Source organism: Onthophagus taurus, chromosome 1, assembly GCF_036711975.1.
Source record: "Onthophagus taurus isolate NC chromosome 1, IU_Otau_3.0, whole genome shotgun sequence".
Taxonomy (NCBI): Eukaryota; Metazoa; Arthropoda; class Insecta; order Coleoptera; family Scarabaeidae; genus Onthophagus; species Onthophagus taurus.
Window position 1 is genome coordinate 11,610,613 of NC_091966.1, and position 7,570 is coordinate 11,618,182.

Here is a 7,570-nt window from a genome sequence, read left to right on the forward strand (position 1 = left end):
AACAACGCTGGCCCGCTAAAAAAAAGGGTAGCCGTCAAGTACCTGTAGTAACTTCCACTGCAATATGTAGAAGCGAAATTATAAATAGAGGACGATTAATCTTTAAAAATGTTTATGTTTACGATCTTTCGACTTATCAAAGAGCAATCATATCAAAACACATATCTGAAATCATTTTATATAGTTTCGACCAACAGATAGGTTGAGCGGCCACAATTCTTTTATCAATTACAACAAGGTTTACACCTGACTTCTTAAAATGACTATACCCATTAGTAAAATTTCCGAGTAACATAAAACTTACAAACCATAGACAAATGTCTTTGTTCCACAAAGCAATTACCGAAATAAGTATAACTATTATAACCTGCATTGCCCAAAATGTATTTCTAAAGGAACATTTATGCAACTTGCCATTCACAAGTAACACACAAATCATTCAAATATGATTAACAGATATTTACGTGTTTACTTTTACTACCGTTGAGCTATGAGCTAGTAAAGGTGACATTGAAACGTCTAACAAATTCTTTCATGAAGTGTTTCTTCAAAACAAATCACGTTTTGTGTTTATAACGTCTGGTAGGTAGACCAGGTGAGTCTACAAAGGATTTCACATTTTGACAACTACGTGATTTGTCCAACCACAATCGGCAGTGGCACCTAACCACCACCTAAGTAGCAGTTTCAGGTTAAAGTGCGAGGACTTAATAAATTAAGAATAAATCAAGTCAACAGAAATAATCTTTACTACTCCTAATGTTCGACTAACTGCTGACACACAACAAATGACACGAATCACACCCATTCAATTAATCCTTAATCAATAAAACCTCCAATTAAGGAATACAAGTACGGGTGCGATTGTGGAAGAGGCGATATCACTTAAACGTGTCAGTTGGGGCTTTTACCGTGCAGTGTATAAACCGGAAGTGACACCAATGGATTTGATTCTGAGGATTTAGATGTTAAGGAAACCCTTAAGTACTTTGCTTTATAACCACCTTGTAAATGTTTGAAATTCGGGAATTCAATTATTGAATAATTCCCGAAGAGCGAAATTATAATAAAAAGAAATTATCACTTAGTTATTTAGAGTTGCCTTATTCGTAGACATAAACTTAGAATTCATTTCAACAATTCAAACTCTTACCATATCGAGAACTAAGTGAAATGAAACTAAGTTCTCAGTTTCATTCGCGAACGGTCTTTGTTCTTTGATCATCCGCAACTTGTCGGTACTTGTGCTTCCTCAAGGGTTTTGATATGAGCGGTGTTTACATCTTTTGTAGATAAGTTTAAAATTAATCGTAAAGTTATCCTGCTTTGTCAACATGATTAACTGTCTAGGTCCTAGGTTATATTCAATAACGCAACTTCGGGAAACATTTAATTCTCTAACCACAGATTAACCAACCCATTTTGTTTCTGTTTCTCATCAGTTTTAATTTTAAATGTTAATTAAAAATCTGTATTACAGCTTAAACGATGTTTTAATTTAAATGTTTTTAGTATCGGCATCGCTTAACATCGTTTAAGCTGTAATACAGATTTTTAATTAACATTTAAAACTGAAACGATGAAACTGGAACAAACCTTAGCTTTACTTCTGTTTCTCATAGTTATAAATATACACCCATATGTGTCTAGGTAATTATTCTCGAAATAATACATAAATGCAGCTTCACTTTGAATGTAGAAACCGCTTCGTACAAAATCTATTTAGTAACAAATTGTGTTTTTATCATATATTATATATTTTGCAGGGAGAACAATTGCTACTAATAAACAATCTTCAAGGTGTAGTAAGGTCCTTGATGAAAACTTTAGTAGTGAGTCAAAAATAAACTTGGAACTAATATTATATAAATAAAAGAAGAACATTAAATAGTCTAATATACATTTATTAAGTAACTTACCTAACTTAGAAACTTAGGAAATAATTCCAGAACAACGACCGCAGTTGGGATTCCAAACAATTTGGAGATGATTTGGACCAATCCGTAATTTTGGGTAAAGTTTCAGAAAATTATCATTATTGGGACAGGTGGTGATAATATCTGAATTGGTAAACATCTATTTTTGGGTAAAGTAAAAGCAAAGATTATTATTAAATTCCCGGCGCTGCTAATTTTTCCTTTCAGTTATTCCTGTCCTTAACGTGTAAAGGTGTCCTTCCTTCTGGTTGTGTTTCATTTATATGTTACATACACGTTTATATTAATTCCACTTATTGTTTATTAAATTTTTGGTAGATATAAAAGAGTCAGACATTATTGGCGAAAACCTATCACGAGTTACGGCTCGAATAGCTGTCCTTTAGCCTACTGTTCTATTGACAGATACAATATAAATGTTACAGTATAAATGTTATTCTGAAATTTGAAATACTTATTCTGATTAAATTCAACTTCATCCATCTTCTAACCAAATTTTACAAACGAATTAGTCGCTGCCAAATTTGCATCCAGCATATAGATTCAATTTTAAAACATTCAGCCCGCTCCAAGAAGCGATTCAATTCATCTCATTCTGAAGATGCTAGCTATAATTTAAGTTATATACAGCTATATATAAGCTATATATATATATAGTTAAGTGTAAAAAGTCTAACATCGACTGAAGTGATTCCAGGTTAGATACTGACGTACGCTCGGAGCAGCAATGTAGTCAGTAAATTGATAACCAAAATAATAAATTATGGCTTGGCACAATAAATACTCTGACAAAATCCGTTTACATAACACCCACCAAAGCCGAAGCTTAATTTGAAAAAGAACCATGAAAAAATATGCCTAGCTAGGATCTACCAGGTCAGAATCAATATTGGAGAGTAGGAATGCAATGCTGTAGCTTTAATTAAATTCAAGTTTTACGTTATTAAGTACTAAATTAAGTATTTAAGGGTTTTGCAAAATTGTTTATAATGGAAATGGTCACTCTTTTAAACAACGTTAGCGAACTTTTATCGATCCGGAAAGGTTCAACTTTAAATTACTAAACAAATAAACGTTGCTAAAGAAGCGGTCAATGAACATCGATAATACCTAACCAGGTAACTTAAGGTTCGATCTTCTTCAGTTTATTGCAAAAGCTCCCCGTACACGCATTACTTCTTTTTTTGTCACCGGTAATACCAAAAGCGGAGAAGACCCCGCATAGTAAAAGACTTTGAAATGTACTCCGCAAAAGCATTCAAAAAGCTCTATCGCTGCTCAATATCATTACCATCGCATTACGGTTTTCCAGGAATCCTCAAAATATACTTACTGATATTAACGAATCTGTATGAATAGTTTTTGTTTTTTACTTCGTTCTATTAGGTTTACGAATCTTCATACCCACGATGTATAAAGTAGCATCATAATCTTGACACAACATCAACTTTTTTTAATCATTGCAATAAAGAAGTTGCATGACGAATCTAATGAGTTTATTAAATTTAATATTTTAGAGAAGTTAGTAGTTTTGGAGGTACAACGAGTATAAATTATCGTAATTTTAAAGATATATGTAATATTTCCTGTTATATTTCTTATTATTAAGAAGCACTCTGTATGAATGAAGACACCGATAAGATTCAATGTTTGTCTAATGCTCTAGTGGGCATGCACTTTGCGATATAAAAGCATGGAAAGCTTCATCTGAAAATATCATCATATAACAGATAATATATTCTTATTATTAAGTGGCACTCTCTACTGAATGAAGAAACTGATAAGTTTACTTTAATGCTCCATTGGGCACTTTGCAAGGTAAAAGCTTTCTATAGCATCAATTTTTTTAATTATTGCCCTAAACAGGTTTTATGCCGCATAGCTAATAAATCCAATGTTTTGGAGTGATAGTTTTAAAGGTAAATGGAAACCCAAACAGAATTACTGCAGCTTTTACTAAAAGATATTGAGTGGGGATTTTTTGCGATGATGCTTTTAGTAATGAAGTTGGATTAACTAAAATTGAAATCTTACATCCAGAACAAATTAGATTTAAAAGCTCGGTGCTGGGTATTTTCGTAGCCATAGATATCGTGTTCGATAGATCCACCTTTAGGAGTATCACACACTTTTTTATAGTTGATTATGACGGCGATGTATTAATTCTACTGGAACGTAAAGATAAAGATAATAGAGAATATAATTCTCTAAAACAAAGAATGCGACGGTACTCTCCCAATATTGGAGACCAATTGGGAGGACATGGGAACTGCATCCGAGAACTATGTGGGTCTACACAACTGGGACTTGATCCAAACTACCCCACGGATGAATTATTTTTGTGTCGATACTAAATTACGCATCCAAGGCATTATGTTAAATGTTATAATATTACATTAAATAGGCGCCAATAACATTAACATCTGTATACAAATATATTACAGTCAAAAAAATGTAAGGTCAACTGCAAGCCGCGAACATCCGTGATAGTTGGTGAAATGCTCACCTAAGATGAGTGTATTGTAGTGTAGCATGAGGGTTCCACAATATCGAAGTTTATCCAATCTACCTCACATTATGGCTTCTGTGACAAAATACTGTAATAAGTTCTAGGATTAACAAATCCTGAGATTTGCAATCCTAAAACCGGCTACACAACTTTCTTAACTTACTTCTTAGTTATACTATTAAAGAATATTTGATCAATGAACTTCCTAGGACATGGATAAGGCAAGATGATCCTATTATTTATGATCCTATTACATAGCCAAGGTTTCCGAATTTAAGTCTCTTGGATATCAGTACTTGTTGCAGATATGTATTTTATGACACGTAGAGATATAATAATTTAAATGAAATATAATCGACACTTAATCACCACACGTGTTTATTTTCTTATTAAAACATTCTATTTTATTACAGAAAATGTCACCCATTTAACATAATTATGAAACCAGGACGCCTTATCCCGAGTATTACAAAAAATGTCTCGTTTCACAGAAACAGTAATCTTGGACATTTTAAATTAAAAGTTTTAGAATTAGAAACATTTCAGCAAATAAACTTAGTATTAAACAAGATAAATTCACCGCAGCAATTAAAATTGGTAGTTCTAAGAGTAATCATTTAGAGTGCAATAAAATCCAGTCAAGATGAGATGGGACAGAGAAGAGTTAAAATTATCAAGAATCTCTATGAGCTTATAAAACTGGAGAATAAAGATCTAAATTATATGAAGTCTAATATCAAACGTTCTTATCGCAAAACAAAAAGTGGATAGCGAGAAGAAAAGATTCATAATATTGAATGACTTCCGATACCACGAAATTTAAAGAGTTCAATGCGTATGACTGATTACGGAGTATTATACAAAGAACAATCTACGAGCTGTTATCTAAATGTTAGAAACAATATTTTCAATTTTTAGACCACCTAAACGACTACAAATACTGATTAATATGGTAATGACACAGCAAATTTAAAAAGTACAAAAAATGTTTTGCAATGCTCCCAAATTCATACGAAACACTTTCTTCAAGTTTGCGTTCAGCTTTTGGTACAGCGAAATCGTGCTTAGAAGTGTCATCTAGTTTCAAAACAAGTAATATCGTTTTTGACAAAATCTATATCTTATTTGTCAAACCTCTTTTTCGATTCACCAAAACACCCAGAATTTGTGTTTTCTTAGAATTAGAACGGATTGTAAGAAAATTTGTAATTTTTTGTTAAGATACCGTTTATAAATTATTCAATATTTTAACAATTACTGTTTAATATTAATTAATTTTTTGCAGAAGTTTTACATACGTAATAAAATATATCTAATGAAATTTGTATGCTTCATAGAAAACAATATGTTCAAGGTTAATACAACAATATTTATTTACAGTAACATATCAGGTGTGTTCTATTGTCGTATTTTATAACAAGGTTAATTACACAACAAACTACCTCACATAATCGAAAAAATAACCGCCATATGATTTTCTTAAATAATTAATGTAGTAAGTTTTGAAAATAAAGGCTGAATAAGTTAACACACCTTTTTAAAATTTTAATTTTTGTAGATATGACGTACAGTTTTATTTCTACTCACTGCAAAAACTAAATTACAAATAGGTATAGTTCATAGCCATCAATATTCAAACCGTGTTTGAAATAAAATAAAATATAAACCAATATTCAAGTAAAAATGAACGTTCATGTTTTACACTTTATTTATTTTTAAATTATTTTAATGTTACAATGAATAGAGTGCTGAAAAGGTTTTGTAATTGAACAGAATAATAATTGAAATTAAAATTAAAATTTGAGATGATCCGATTAAAATCTATTTGGCTAGAAGGCGAAACCTTGAAAAATGAGTCTTTTGGATATCTGCCAACGACGCGACGATGGCGACTTACGAATAGAAAGCATACACTTTTCCCCTAACATACATATGTAAGAGATACACGATCTACAAGGAATCGATAAAATATTGCAGTTAACAAAATATGTAGCGAAAACAGATTAAGATCATTATTCATTCTTTTTAAGAACAGGATATAACCATAATTTTGGAACCAAAATAAACTTCAAGTAAAAATAATAAAATTGATTGAAATTCAAAACTAATAATTCATCCTAGATATTTGTCACAGGGAAAGCTACGTCTATTTTTATAAAATCAAGATTATAATATTATTAAGTCATTAAATGTTAATGATAATCCTACCTATTGGTTGATGAACTCGAAGAAATCCCATACACTTTTTAACAAAACAGTTACTTTTTCAAATTCGTATCCACAGTACAAAATAACTTCACAGGAACTGTTTGCGAATCACTAAACACTACACCATAAGAAGAAAGTTACAGTTCGTACTCGTCCGATGAATACTTGGAAAATCAAAAAGAAACACAAAAAAGTCAAGACAGTCAACAATGGAAAATGAAAACGCCGACACTACAAAAAATGTCGTATAAAAAAACAAGTTGCAGCTGTTTGTCAATCAGAATCCTGCAGAAGGATTTTCCCAGTGTTAGACCCAAAATTATTGGATCCAGCCGGAAATAATCAAAAAGCACAATAATTTACAGTAACATTGAGTGATGTCTGTTCTCGATTGTCGCTTTTATCTCCGATCAAACAAAAAGCTCGGAAAAGGTGGTCGACACCGTCGGCTCAACCGAGGTACACTGCGCAAAGATCGCGAAAACCGCCACTGAACAGTAGTCCTCTGAACGCGTACGTTTGTTGGGGATGGTTTACGCGCACCCCAGAAAAGCTGAACAGAGACTGGGAACACGGGATGCTTTCCCGAGTCAGCGGCCGGAGTGGGGATGCAATCATAGAGGGGGTATCATTATTTCTCTGCATCTGATCTGCGTCGGTCGTGGACCTACTTATTTCACAGTCAAAGCAATTCCTCTCCGTTTTTTATTGTTTGACAGCGGACGTACCGACTAACGATGGCGTCGAGTGTAAACCACCTGGAAAGAGGAACACCCCAACGGTGGCGGCGCCGAGGGAAAATGAGGCTAGGTGAACGGGGTAACGTGACGACCTCTCTACCCTATTTTGCGGTCGCGCGGTTAAATAAAGCGCCTTTTAAACGACCTAGTGGAGGCGACTCCGCCAAAAGTACCAA

The 7,570-nt window shown here is 32.9% G+C and overlaps 1 protein-coding gene across 4 annotated transcripts in view; it reads right to left on the bottom strand.

The window, feature by feature from the left end:
- The window catches only part of LOC111420512 (sticks and stones), a 368,860-nt gene extending 361,694 nt beyond the window's left edge, over positions 1 to 7,166 (bottom strand). For 3 of the 4 annotated variants that reach the window (XR_002707091.2, XM_071196923.1, XM_023053524.2), the window contains exon 1: positions 6,655 to 7,165. The gene's annotated coding sequence lies outside the window, so the exon portion shown is untranslated. Of the gene's footprint in view, positions 1 to 6,654 lie in introns of all 4 variants that reach the window. The other variant, XM_023053525.2, reaches the window with a different exon arrangement.
- Between the last annotated feature and the right edge of the window lie 404 nt (positions 7,167 to 7,570).